At 42.1% G+C, this 14,932-nt stretch overlaps 1 protein-coding gene across 2 annotated transcripts in view; it reads left to right on the top strand.

Moving 5' to 3' along the window:
- Positions 1-238: 238 nt before the first annotated feature.
- The window catches only part of ZBTB8A (zinc finger and BTB domain containing 8A), a 49,375-nt gene continuing 34,681 nt past the window's right edge, over positions 239-14,932 (top strand). The window contains exons 1-2 of one of the 2 annotated variants that reach the window (XM_045548381.1): positions 239-629; positions 9,929-10,027. The gene's annotated coding sequence lies outside the window, so the exon portion shown is untranslated. Of the gene's footprint in view, positions 630-4,427; positions 4,470-9,928; positions 10,028-14,932 lie in introns of those variants that run through there. The other variant, XM_045548380.1, reaches the window with a different exon arrangement.

Genomic DNA, 14,932 nt, shown 5'->3' with positions numbered 1-14,932 from the left:
TCCGGACTTAACTAAGAATTATGTTCTTATCTCAGCCTCTCCAGGTCTTCCTCTTCAAATGAAATGCTTCTGACCTGTAGAGGTTTAGGAAAGGTTATCCCCGACTAAAACAACTGCTTCAATAAAGGGGAAAATTCTGTGGAAATCTCTTACATTTGACGTTGCTGAACTTAAGTACAATAATGTCACATGTACTTATACAGTAATTGTGGCACGCCTAAGTCCCTCCCTCTTTCCTAAACCAAATTTCCCAGATCCTAGAAATCCAGCCCTTCTGCCCTCCGGAGGCGCCTTTCCCAACGTAAAGTACAATTTTAAATTTAAGCTCCTGGCTAAAAAATGATCCGCAATCTACTGCTAGAGAATCTGGGCACCCCAGTGCCTCTGGAGGGTGCGGCGGGTGTGGGCAAGGGCAGGGGGAGTGGGCGAAGCTGCTGGTTGGTGCCTGAAATCTGTGCATTGCCCCTTTAATTGTGTCCCCAGCCCTCGGGCGTTTCTGTCCAACGCCCACGTCAGCAAATACCTTTTGTTTCTCTCACGTTGGGGCTACTTGTTTTAGGGCGCAAAGGAACGGCCTCGAAAGGGGGTCCTTCCCCTGCCGAGAACCAGAAATCGTCCCTCGGCCCGCGGTAAGTGGCTGCGCGCGGCGCTGGCGGAGGGCGGGCGGGGCGTCGGGGCTACCGGGGACCGGCCTGTGAGCCTGGCTGCGGGCGGAGGCGCCGAGGGCTCCGACCGCCCGGGCGGCGGCGGCGGCGGCGGCGTGGGGATGCGGGCCCCGGGCGCGCCGCCCCCAGACGTCCCCGGGCCGGGAGAGCGGCGGGAGGCGCCGTGGCGAGCGGGCGCCATTTGCAGCCCGGGGCGCAGCGGCGGCGGCGACGCGCCGGCTCCCGAGGGGCTGGAGACGGTCACAAAGGAGGCGCGGGCTGCAGCGGCGGCGCCGGCCACAGCCTCGGGGCGGCCCGCGGGGAGCGGCGGGCGGCGGCGGGGCACCGGCTCCCGGCGCCCCTCCCCGCGCGCGGGGCCGGCCCCTCCCGTGCGCCCGGGAGGGGCTGCGGGACAATGGCCGCGCCGTCGCCGCCCGCGCCCGCGCCCGCCTCGCCGCCCGGCCCGGCCCTGCCCGGCGCAGTCGCGGCCCGGGGAAAGGCGGGAAGGCGCGCGGAGCCTCCTGGCGGCGGCGGCGCCGGGCGTGTCTGCAGCCGTCGGGCGCCGCGGACTCCGGAGGGCCGGCGGCTCGGGCTGCGCGGCGGAGTGACGGGCGGCCGCCCAGTGGGGCGCGCGGGGCGGGGCGGGCGCTGCCTCGGAAGGGTGGCTCCCGGGGCAGTAGAACGAGTTTCTCGGTACGTCCGCCATCCTTGCTTCTACATCACGATGCGACACATCTGGGCTCAGAACCGAAGGCAGACTCACTACGCCTAACAAATATTTGAGCTCCAACTATTTGTCTCGTGATGGAGCCATACATACTCATCTTCTACCTGTGCAGACTGCCTCTTTTGCAAGTTAGCGGTTTGTTCCCTTCCCCTTCAAACGCGCTTATTTATTGTGGATTGTGCCAGTGGCCATACTCCGCATGGTTCCAAGACGCGTTTGGAAGCGGTAGATTCACACTTACTGGGTTTCTAACTACACACGTCAGTGCCACCTCTATTCTTAATAAACGTTTATATTTGCAGAACTTTATTTAGTAATTGAAGTGTTTTCACCTATATGAATTATGTCACTTCATTTCACATACAACAGCCTCCCAGTCAGGCTGATGGTTATTCCACTTTGCAGATGAGGGTACACATATTAAACCCGGACTCTCCCCTCTAGGCCAGAGGTGACAGCGCATGCCCTCCGTTCCTGCTCTGCATTAGCTCCTAACCGGGTCTCCAGAAGGTCCAGTCGGACACAACACTCCCCTGCTCCAAGAACCTTAACCGACCTTTTTCAGCGAAGTGTCCAAAATCTTAAGCAAGCTACCTGTCCAGTCTTATTTCCTCCAGGCCTCAGGTGTGGACTGTTCCCCTCACTCATAGCCAGGGATCAGATGTCTATTCCTGAGAACCCTGAGAACCTCCCTGGCCACACAAGTGGTAATTGGGAAGTGAGAATCTCGCCTGGGCCCCTTGGCCAAATGGGCGTATGTGCTGTAAGGTTTCAGCAGGAGACATCATGATGGGGGCTTCCTCCAGGGAGGTGGCCATGTAAATTTCTGACCCCACGAAAGAGGCCAATCAGCCAGACCTCATCTCATAGCCCAGAAATCACCAGCTTTGCCTTGATAATGATCTGGGTCCAGCAAAAACTGTGAGATAGAGTAATACTTGATTCATCCTATATCACATAAATTTTATTTTTAGACAAAAACAGAATTTCTGTTTAATAGGCTTAACCCATTCAGGGACACAATGATATGTTAATAAATGTAAAGGATTTGATGTGTTTCAAATCCCTTGAGGGAAGTTTTTGTCACTTCTCTGCTCAAAATTGGTCAGTAGCTCCCCATCTTCAGGCAGCTCCCATCTTACACAGATTAAAAGCAAAGGCCCCATAATAGTCTATGTGGCCTTACAAAATCTGGTCTCACCGTGTCCTACTTTCCTTATAATGTGCCTTCCCTTTCTGACTCTGTCCCCCATTACTCCCATCCGTCCTTGATGTGCCTGCAACACCTCTTTGCCTGCTCCACCTCAGGGCCTTTGCATTTGCTGTTCCATTTGCCTAGAATACTCTTGGCCCAGACACCGCATGACTCTCACTCTTACTTGCTTTGGACTTTACTAAAGTGCCATCATCTCAATGAGGCTTTCCCAACTAGGGTTTTGACTCTCTTAAACGTTTTTGTACTTAATTCTAAATCTTTCCTGTCTTAGTCCATTTGTGCTGCTATAACAAAATACCCGAAACTGGGTACTTTGTAAAGATCACAGATTTATTTCTCACAGTTCTGGAGGCTGGGAATTCCAGGTCATTCCGTGTCTGGTTAGGGCTGTTCTTTGCTTCCAAGATGGTTCCTTTTTGCTGGATCCTCTGAAGGGGATGAACATTGTGCAAGGGATAGAAGGGCAAAAGGGGCCAACTAACTCACTCCCTCAGGTCCTTTTATGGGGGCACTAATCCCATCCATGAGCGCAGAGCCCTCATGGCCTACTCACCTCATAAACTCCCCATTCGTTAATACTGTTGCACTGGAGATTAAGTTTCAACATGAATTTTGGAGAGGACACAAACATTCAAACCATAGCTCTTAAATGTTTCTAGTACAGACAGTCCCCAACTTATGATAGCCTGCCTTAGATTTTTTGACTTTATGATAGATTTAATGGGATAGTAAATGAATGCACTTTTGACTTATAATACTTTCAACTTAACAGTGGGTTTATTGGGATGTAGCCCCATCATCAGTCAAGGATCATCTGTACTTAATTCTAAATCTTCCCAGAGCTAAAAGATATTTATCCACCAAAGAATATAATTACCAGTCCAGCTAGCTGAAGTTCTTTATGACCCAGGGATTTTTGCTAAGGAGACTAATGAGATTTGTTTTGGTGACCCTGATGGAACTCTAATTCTAGATTAATGACCATCACTCTTTAAAGAGATGGGTTTCTTGACCACAACCTTAATTCAAGTTATACTCAATACCTAATCTTCAGTCTACTCTTAGAAATGTGGGTTTTTTCCTTCTATTCCAAAGACCTTCGAACTTAATGGTTCCTAAAATATGTAATTGCCTTTTCCAGCCCCTTTTTAAAGATCATTGAACTTGATGGAAATCTTAAATTCTGTCATATTCTTAGGACTGTTATAGGTATTTAACTCTTATAGATATTTAAAATGTTCCCATTTGAATTTTGGATGTCCCACATAAATGAGTCTAACTTGCTGTTTCAGCGTATAAAGTCACTCTTATGAAAGAAGAGAATCTAAAATGTATTACCGGTTTCCATGACTTAATCACATATTCTGAAAATAACTTAAACCTTTCTTGACTCAAGAGTACTATTATGAATGCAAGTTATGTTAAAGTCCTGTAGATTTAAATGTTATCAAGTTGTAACTGACCCCAGTGTATAGGACAATTCCTGTTTTCTTAAGAAAGTTCCTGGTTTTTGCTCCCCCCCCAAAAAAAAACCACCTTTACTGCCATTGTCTTAGTCAAGTTCCTCACCATTTCTTGTTTGACAATTGCATTAAACCTTTAATCAATCAGTCTCCCTGGTCCCTGCCTCTTCCACCATTTCCCTTCCCCCATATTGTCTCAGGTTTTCTTTTGGGGATGCAAATTGGATCATCATATCCATAATACCTAATATTTATTTATTTATTTTAATTTAATTTAATTTTATTATTTTTTTTGAGATAGAGTCTCACTCTGTTACCCAGGCTAGAGTGCCGTGGCATCAGCCTAGCTCACAGCAACCTCAAACTCCTAGGCTCAAGTGATCCTTCTGCCTCAGCCTCCCGAGTAGCTGAGACTACAGGTATGTACCACCATGCCCGGCTAATTTTTTCTGTATATTTTTAGTTGTCCATATAATTTCTTTCTATTTTTAGTAGAGATGGGGTCTCGAACTCTTGACCTCAAGAGATTCTCCCGCCTCGGCCTCAGAGTGCTAGGATTACAGGCATGAGCCACAGGGCCAGCCCTCTAATATTTATTGAGCACTAGCCTCAGGCCAGGCATTGTGTTAGATATTTTGCATACAAATGGAGGGCAGGAGCTTGCAAGACTTAGGCATGCTGGCTTTAGAGTCAGTCTGCCTGAATTCCAATCTCTGTTCACTTGCTCATTCTGCAATCTTGGAGTAGATTTCCTATTCATTTTTCTGGGCCTCAGTTTTTGTATACAATGGGGATCCCAGCAGTACTTACCTCGTAAGGTTATTGTGAGGACTGAAACAAGGTAATTAGTGTAAAGTGCTTAACACTGCCTAGTAAATATCCAAATATTACATATTTATTTATTTAGTTTGAGATATAACTCACATACCATAAAATTTACCCTTTGAAATTGTACAAATCGGAGTTTTTTGGTATATTCACAAAGTTGTGCAATCATCACCAGCCTCTAATTCTAGAACATTTTCATCACTTCATGAAGAAACCTCATACCCATTGATAGTTACTCCCCATTTTCATGTCTCCTTAGCTCCTGATAACCACTAATCCACTTTCTGTCTTTATGGAACTACCCATTTTGGACATTTCATATAAATAAAATCATAAAATAGATGGTCTTTTATGACTGGCCTCTTTCACCTAGCATGAGGTTTTTCAAGGTTCATTCATGTAGCAGGTACAGTCATGCATCACTTGACAAGGGGATACATTCTGAGAAATGTGTTGTTAGGCAATTTTGTTGTACGAATATCATAGAGTGCACTTACACAAATCTAGATGGCATAGCCTACTACACACCTGGGCTATATGGGATAGCCTGTTGCTCCTAGGCTACAAACCTGTACTGCGTGTTACTGTACTGAATACTCTAGGCATTTGTAACACTATAGTAAATATTTGTGTCTAACTCTATATAGTCATAGAAAAGATACAGTAAAAATACAGTATTATAATCTTATGGGACCACCATGGTATATATGGTTCATCATTGACCAAAATGTTATACAGCCCATGACTGTTATCAGTACTTCATTCTTTTTATGGCTGAATTACATTCCATTGTATGGATATGCTACATTTTGTTTATCTGTTAGTCCATTGATGGACATTTGGGTTGTTTCCACATTTTTTTGTGTTATAATATGCTACTATAAACATTCATGTATAAGTTTCTGTATAGACATACATGTTAATTTCTTTTGGACATGCAGGAGTGGAATTGCTGGGTAACTATTTTTCATCATTTGAGGAACTGCCAGACTGTTTTCCGAAGTGGCTGAACCATTTCACATTCCCACCGACAGTATATGAAGGTTCTAATTTCTCCATACTCTGGCTCACACCTATTTTTTTTAATTTATTTTTTAATTTTTAATTATTATGGGTACATAATAGTTGTATATCTTTCTGTTATTTTTGTTTTTTTAAATATTTACTTCTACTCAACATAGTACTGGATGTTATTTTTGTTTTTAAAAAATTGTTAGTAACCATCCTAGTGGGTATGAAGGGGTGTCTCATGATTTGCATGTCCTCGATGACTAATGACGCTAAATATCTCTTAATGTGCTTATTGCTGTTTGCCTTATTTAATCTTATTTATTTTAGCTATTATCTTATTTAATCTTCTTAACAGACTTCCTTAAAGCCTCTTAACAGCCAATAACCTCATTTTACAAAACGCTAATGCTTAAAGTTAACTCGATTAAGTTACAAAGCTAGTCATTGGTAGACCTATAATCCTGTCATTCTTCTTTTTCTTTTTTTGTTTTTAAATAGAGCAGGATCTTGCTCTGTCACCCATTCTGGAATGCAGTGGCACTATCACAGCTCACTGCAGCCTGGAACTCTTGGGCTCAAGTGATCCTCCTGCCTCAGCCTCCCAAGTAGCTAGTAACTACAGGCATGCACCCCTGTGCCTGACTAATGTTTAAAATTTTTTGTAGAGAAGGAGTTTCACTATGTTGCCCAGGTTGATCTTGAACTCCTGGGCTCAGGTGATCCTCCCGCCTCAGCCTCCCAAAGTGCAGGGATTATGACATGAGCCACCTTGCACAGCCTCATTCTTCTTTTAAAAATCCTCCAAAAGTGCTCCAGAACTTACAAAAATGGAGAAACTTCAAGATCTAGCTCTTACATACTTTTCTAGTTTCTCCACCGGCCCTAAGCCTCTAGCCATAGCAAACTTCCTATCATCCTTGAAGAGGTCATGCTGTTTGTGCCTTTGCACCTGGGGCTCTGTCTAGAAAGCTCTTTGCCCTCTTTTCATGGATGAACTTCTATTCATCCTTCAACACCCAACTCAAATGTTGAATCTTTTGGGAACCTTTCCTGTTGAGCCTTTGGGAAACCTTTCTGGAGACTCCCACACCTAATCATTTGCTTCCTTGGTTTTACAGTTCCTTTCTATTATGAGTATTTTCTTCATTGTATAGTAACTTTGTTCAAAAGTCTCTCTCTCTTCTTTCTGCCTTTCCTCTTTCTCTGACTCTTTCCTGATAGACACTGAGCTGCTTGAGAGCATTGACCTTTGATGTGTCGTTCATCTTTGTGTTCCCAAGGCCACATATCATCTGACACATAGCAGTTGCTCGATAAATTTCTCTTGAATGAATGCATTTTATCTTTCAGTTTGAATATCTGTCCCTCTCATAATAATAGAATATTTTTTCTTTCTTTTGTTTTTTAGAGACAGGGTCTCCCTCTGTCACTCAGGCTGGAGTGCAGTGGTGCAATCATAGCTCTCTGGAGCCTCGAACTCCTGGGCTCAAGCAATCCTCCTATCTCAGCTTCCTAAGTAGCTGGAACTACAGGCGCTAATTTTTTAAATATTTTGTAGAGATGAGTTCTCGATATAATGTCCAGGCTGATCTTGAACTCCTGGTCTCAAGCCATCCTCCCACCTTGACTTCCTAAAGTGTTTGGATTACAGGTGTGAGCCATCATGCCTGGAGTAAGACCTTCTTAATGTATACATTAGAATAATATTCTAAGTCCAAACACTAAAGTTTTAAACTTTTAGATTGCAAATATTGTGGAGTATAGATCCCATTCTCATGAAATCTTTTCTGTAATAACATTTTCTTAATTTAATAATATACATCCTGGTTCATAGAGTGTAATTAATGAGGCAATATTTGAATGGAAAAATCACAAAAATTGTTTCTAAAGAATAATTCTTCCTTAGGGTGAGGTCTACAATTGACTAATTAGAGTAGAGGTTTTCTATTCTCTGGTACACATGTAGTTTTGAAGTGATTGCTCTCTCCCTCTGGGTACACAAATATGATGGAACCAGTCAAAATTTTTTCCATATCCACCTTTGTATAAGTTAGCATTCTGTAGGCCACAAGAAGATGTGTGGTAATGAAATTGTAAGATGTTTACATTTTCTATTCAGTAAAAGCAGTGTTTAAAATGGTTTAGATAGTTAATAATAATAGCTAACATTTATCAAGGGCTTGTTGTAATCCAGGCACTGTTGTAAGAACATTTACTCTGTTCCACAACTGTTTAAACTATAGATATTACTATCCCTATTTTATTTTATTTTATTTTATTTTATTTTATTTTTGAGACAGAGTCTCACTCTGTTGCCCAGTCTGGAGTGCCATGGCGTCAGCCTAGCTCACAGCAACCTCCAACTCCTGGGCTCAAGTGATCCTCCTGCCTCAGCCTCCCAAGTAGTTGGGACTACAGCTACGTGCCACCACACCCAGCTAATTTTTCTACTTTTGTTAGAGATGGAATCTCACTCTTGCTCAGGCTGGTCTCGAACCCCTGACCTCAAGTGATCCACCAGCCTTGGCCTCCCAGAGTGCTAGGATTACAGGCATGAGCCACTGCACCTGGGCTACTGTCCCATTTTAGAGATCAAGAAGCTAAGGCACAAAGGACTAACTTTCCATGTGTGGAAGAGCCGGAATTTGCACCTAGGCTGTCTGATTCCAGAGCTTGTACCCAGAGCACACTGATTAGCACTGCTGCTCATGGACAGACTACTCTCCCCTTCTACTCAAATATTGAGGCAAATGATTTATTAATATATCATCTGGATCTAGGTGCAGGAAAAAGAAACCACTTTAATTAAGCAGAAAAGGGTTTACTAAAGGGAATTGGGTGCTTACAAAAGCATTGGAAGGGCAAGGGGGAGTGGGCTCCAGGCTGGGCTATCAGAAGTTATTCTCAGAACAAGACTGCCCAACAGGGCCCCCAGGGAGGGACTGAGGAGGCCTCCGGTGACATTGCTAGCTGCAATTCAAGGGTCAAGAAACTCCTACCCCTCAACTGCCCCTCGGTACTACCAAACAGTGACTGCTCTCTCTACCACACTTGTCTTTTGATAATCATGAAGCTCTGGACACTGGAATGCTGCTTTGGAAAAAAATGTTCCCATAAATGCGCATGCCGGCGTTAACAGCCGAAACAGCAGAAAGATGGTTCCTGCCTCATCTTTACTTCGCAGCTCTTGCATAGGAACATCTCATTGGTGCGTCCCATTTTACATGCGGAAACTAAGCTGTAAAACAGCCTGGGCAGGGCGAGGTGGCTCATGCATGTAATCCTAGCACCCTGGGAGGCCAGGTGGGAGGATCACGTGAGGTCAGGAGTTTGAGACCAGACTGAGCAAGAGCGAGATTCTGTTTCTACTAAACAGAAAAATTAGCCAGGCATCGTGGTGCATGCTGTAGTCCCAGCTACTTGGGAGGCTGAGGCTGGAGGATTGCTTGAGCCCAGGAATTTGAGGTTGCAGTGAGCTATGATGATGCCATTGCACTCTAGCCTGGGCAACAGAGTGAGAACCTGTATCAAAAGACAAAAAAAAGAATTAAGATTGAGGTTAAAAAGTTAATTATATATGTATGTGTCTATGTGTGTGTGTATGTGTATATCTATCTATCTATCTATCTATATATATTTAAAAAGAGTTCCAAGACAATTTGAAGCCAAATGGTTTTTCTATTCACTAATAATCTGTGCCAGATTATCTATTTTTTTTTCTTTATATTATTTTATTTTTTTAGAGACAGGGTCTCACTATATTGCCCAGGTTGGAGAGCCGTGGCTATTCACACGTGCGATCATAGCTTACTGCAGCCTTGAACTCCTGGCCTCAAGTGTTCCTCCATTCTCAGCCTCTTGAGTATCTGGGACTACAGGTGCAGGCCACTGTGGCCAGCTATCTACTTTTACATGCTAAAAATGATACCTGATAGATGCTCCCATATAATTTATTTAAATAAGTACTTATTCTGTACCTTAGTGAATGTGTCTCTCTTATTACAAAAATGTTATAAATATCTATTTTCTTTCTCTACAGGACAATCGTCTATACACAGACAGTGTTTGACTTGAAATCTTCCCTTTTTTACTTCATACAATTAACAGGGTTTCAAAAGCAGCATTCATAAATTTCCAGGTATGAAAATTTTAATATTATGTCTCACTTAAATACATAGGTTAAAAGAATTTTGTAATTGTAGGTTTAGTATGTCAGAGAATGGATTTTTTGCTTGAAAATTTATTCTATAAAATGTTCAGCATTCTCTTCTTTGTGGCCAAGTCTCCCTGTTCACTGATTGCTAAATTGTTTTCAGTGACATCTTTATTTTGACTAATCTCTTAAAGAAGTGTAGGATATTGGGCCAGTGAGGTGGCTCACACCTGTAATCCTAGCACTCTGGGAGGCCAGGGCGGGAGGATCACTTGAGCTCAGGAGTGTGAGGTTGCAGTGAGCTATGATGATGCCACTGCACTCTACCCAGGGTGACAGAGTGAGACCCTGTCTCAAAAAAAAGAAAAAAAAAAAAAGAAGTGTAGCATAGCCTGCATGTGGGTGAAATTTTTAATTTCTTGCATCTTTTATTTATATATCTCCCATTCTACCTTAATCAAAAACTCATATTACTAAGAACTGGAGATTATCTAGACAGATACTTTCAATTTGCAGAGAAGGAAATTAAGCCTAGAAAGGTAAAGTTATTTGCGCATGGACATATAGCTAACTTAGTGATAGAACTGACATCAGAATTCTGATGTCCCAACGTTGCATCGTGCAGTTTTGGAGTCACTCTCTGGGTTAATGCCCTTTTCTGCAAAATGGGCATAATAATACTACCTACCTGGTAGGTTGTTATTTGTGAGGATCAAATGAAACAATGCATATTGATGCTATTATTATTGCCTCTTGGCCCTTTAACCCCTTTCACTGCATCTTTCTTTTTTTTTTTGCTCTTATGTACCTAAGGGTTTTTTTTTTTTGAGACAGAGTCTCGCTCTTTTGCTCTGGCTAGAGTGCCGTGGCGTCAGCCTAGCTCACAGCAACCTCAAACTCCTGGGCTTAAGCAATCCTTCTGCCTCAGCCTCCCGAGTAGCTGGGACTACAGGCATGTGCCACCATGCCCGGCTAATTTTTTTTCTATATATATTTTAGCTGTCCAAATCATTTCTTTCTATTTTTAGTAGAGACGGGGTCTCGCTCTTGGTCAGGCTGGTCTCAAACTCCTGACCTCGAGCGATCCTTCTGCCTCAGCCTCCCAGAGTGCTAGGATTACAGGCGTGAGCCACCTCGCCTGGCCTGCATCTTTCTTGAAACTTTGCCCTTGGCTAATATGTCACAAGGCTCTCCTAATGCTCCCTGTCATTCTCTGTATGCAGCACTGGCTTCTCTTCCCCACCCTGCTCCATAGTCAGGGGCAGCCCTCTAGGTTCTCTTGTCAGCCCTGTTTCCACTGAGCTCCTTTGTCCCTGCTGACAGCCTAACCACTGTTTGCAGATAGATGTTTCCTACACTTCTGTCTTCAAATCTAAACTTCAGATCAGCATCGCCAGTGGCCTTCTAGCCATCTCTGCCTGATTTTCCATTCACCTAAAACGCGACATACTTAAAACTGAAGTCATTGCTTTCCCTCTAAACCAGGTCTTCCTCTGGACTTCCCAGTTTCTGCTGGTGATACCACTAAACACCTAGGCTTTAGAAAGCACTGTTGTCTCTTTATAGCTCTCTAGCCTTACACAGCCTACAGCCATTAAAGTCCATGGATTTATTTCCCATTCAAGTCTTTTACCTCTGTTTCTGCCTTTCAATTCCTGCCATTATCACACGTTCAAGCCGTTAACCAGACTGACAATTCCAAGAGAAGAGCGATTCACCAGGAAGTAGCTTGGTTCTCTCCCTCCATCTCCTTCTCTTGCTCCCTCTCCTAATAAATATACAACCTCTTGACTTTTCATAATAGAAAGTCAACTTGTCAGCTGTAGTGTACGAATCTTAAGGAAAGGCACAATTTCATCCCTCTGGGAGCTCCCAAGATATTTTAATGTTGAATTGCAGCCTAGATCTGGCTAAATGTGAGGCTGATAGTTCATATTTCACTCACTTGTTTGATAAAGTTAAAGTATATTTCTGAATATATTTATATGATTCAAAGCTCAAGAAATATTCAAAGGTAACAGCGTGAAGTCTCTCTCCCAGCCTTGTCTACTGTCTCCCAGACCCCACCCCTCCCCGAGTTGGCAACCACTGTTCTAGGTTTCTTATTAATTCTTCCAGAGTTTCTGCTTATTTTTTTCCTTGTATTATGTATATTTCTCTATACTTTGCTTTTTTTTTAAACTTAATTATGTATCATAGCCCTCTTTCCATATCAATAGAGTGTTTTCTCCTCCTTGAACCCTATAAATTCAAGGATGAAAGGGAAGGAAGAAAGATGAAACACAGGGAAACCAATTAGGAAGTTATATTAGTCCAAATATTCTCAGTGATGACTTTTAATATCCTTATATCAGAAATCACATGACAAATTCCCCCTAGAAGTTAGTGCTAGAAAATGCTTGTCTCTATTGGAGAAATGATATGAGAGCTATATAAATTGTTTGTGTTTCCCTGGAGTTTTTGTTTGGTGTTTGTTTTGCCTTGGATTCCAGGGCAAATAGTGCTAAATATAAATGTACAAAAACCATCTCATCACCATTTAAAATTTGTAATTTCTATTTTTAAATATCATGCTATGTATATGTTTTATTTTTGAAAAACTACTTTAAATCCTTTTAAAAATGACATATGATCATTTTGGAAAATATAGAAAAATATAAAGAAAAAAATATAAATTTCCACTACCCAGAGATAATCACTGTTAACATTTTATTGTATGTCTTTCCAGTAATTTGTATGTGTGTGTGTGTGTGTGTGTGTGTGTGTGTGCGTATCTTTAATAAAATAGGGCTGATAATATAAGTTTTTGTATCCTTTCCTTTCTAAACATTATATTATATTTTTATTATTAAATATTATTCAAAGACATGATTTTAAAAGGCTGAATAATTTTCTGTTGAATGAATTATAATTTATTTAAATTTTTTTGTCTATCTCAGTTGTTTTAGAGTGGTTAAGAGTGTACATTTTGGAGTTAAACTGCCTGGGTTCAAATCTTGGCTTTACCACCTGCTAGCTGAGTATCTGCAGATAAATTTACTTTCTGAACTTTTGCTTCTTCATTGAATTCTAGGGCAAATAGTGCTAAATGTAAATGTACATAACCGTCTCATCACTGTGGGGATAGTGTTAATATGTACTTTGTGAAAACTAAATGACTTACTTAAGGTACTTAGACCAGTATCTCATAGTATATGCTCAATAAATATTGAAATTTTCCCCAACTTTTGACGTTACAAATTACACTGTAGTGAACATGCTCTGACCACACCTCTGGCTATTTTCTTAAAATAGATTCCTAGAATTGGAAGTATTAGACCAAGGATAAAAACATTTTTATAGCTCTTTAATGAGACTACTGAAATGATTTCTAGATTTATACCAACTTATACCCTTACTAGCAATGTATGATAATGCCATTTCAGCAAACTCTTATCATAAGTTTAAAAAAAAATTTTGAGACAGAGTCTAACTTTGTTGCCTGGGCTAGAGTGCCATGGTGTGATGATAGCTTATTGCAACCTCAAACTCCTAGGCTCGAGTGATCCTCCTGCCTCAGACCCCCAAGTAGCTGGACTACAAGCGTGCACCACCACACCTGGCTGATTTTTCTATTTTTTGTAGAAACGGAGTCTTGCTCTTGATCAGGCTGGTCTCAAACTCCTGAGCTCAAGTGATTCTCCTGCCTTGGCCTCCCAGAGTGCTAGGATTACAGACGTGAGCCACTGCCCCTGACCTTAAAAATCTTTTGAATTCCACTCTCCATTGATGATTCCCAAATCTTAATCTTCAGCCTAGATTTCCTGAGTGCAGATCCAGACATCTTTATACTGACTTCATGCTGAGAAACATTTTGATAATTTATTTTCCATACCACTTCCTCATAGTGAAAGGAGAATATACTGGTCAGTGGGAAAAAAAGTCTGTCTTTTTGATGTTTATATTTTCATCATAATTTATAAAATGGTATCCTGTCTCTCACATACATATGGTATGTGTGTGTATCTGACACACCACATACACATATATCTGATATATATCTACACCTATGTACAAACTCTGTGAGTTTGATTAAAGGCAGAGGATAAGGGAATAGGGAGGGGAGCAGGAAGGCACTAGCCCCTAAGAAGCTTATCATCTCTCTGTAGAACAAAATCAGTTTCTGATGAGTTTCTGAGAGTCAAACCCTGAACCATGAGGACCAATGTATTCATAAATGCTACCCCTCTTAGCACCTAGCCAGCTGGCCATTTTCTCCTTTGTCTTCTTTCTCACCCCTCCCTCCTCCTTTTCCATAGTAGTTAGCTATTTAGGGAAAAATTTAGATCCTTCAATCACACAGTATACCAAATAAATTCTAGAAGAGGTAAGCAGTAAACACACACACACACACACACACACACACACACACGCGCGCGCGCGCGCAAAAATAGAAGTAAATATTTATCAAACATCAGGAAGTGGGAAAATATCCTGAGAGTGGAAGAGAGTGAAAACAAATTATGAGGAAACTGTCAACATGTTCTGTTCATTTACTTAGTCAGTCATTAGTCTCTGAGTCAGCGGGATGTAGCTGTGGAGGCTGAAAAGGGAGAGGTTTGGGCTGGGTGGCTCCTGCTTCCTGGGTTAGACCCTGGAGGGGATGGTGGTACTAATCTCTAAGAAAGGAGATTAAAGATGAAGGATTTAATTTCAGGGATTAAGAAAAGGCAGCAGTAATAAGTTTGGAACACACTGAATTTGAGGTTGTCTTCTGCATCTAATTGGTAATTGATAATAATGATGATGACAATAATAATAACTGCAGCTCATATATTATTGAACAGTTATAATGAGCCAGGTACTTGCTGAGTTCTTGACATTTGCAATGTCTCTTTGAGTTGTTACAAT

This window comes from Lemur catta, chromosome 3 (genome assembly GCF_020740605.2).
Source record: "Lemur catta isolate mLemCat1 chromosome 3, mLemCat1.pri, whole genome shotgun sequence".
In the NCBI taxonomy this organism is placed as follows: Eukaryota; Metazoa; Chordata; class Mammalia; order Primates; family Lemuridae; genus Lemur; species Lemur catta.
This window is presented reverse-complemented; position numbering and strand designations above follow the sequence as displayed.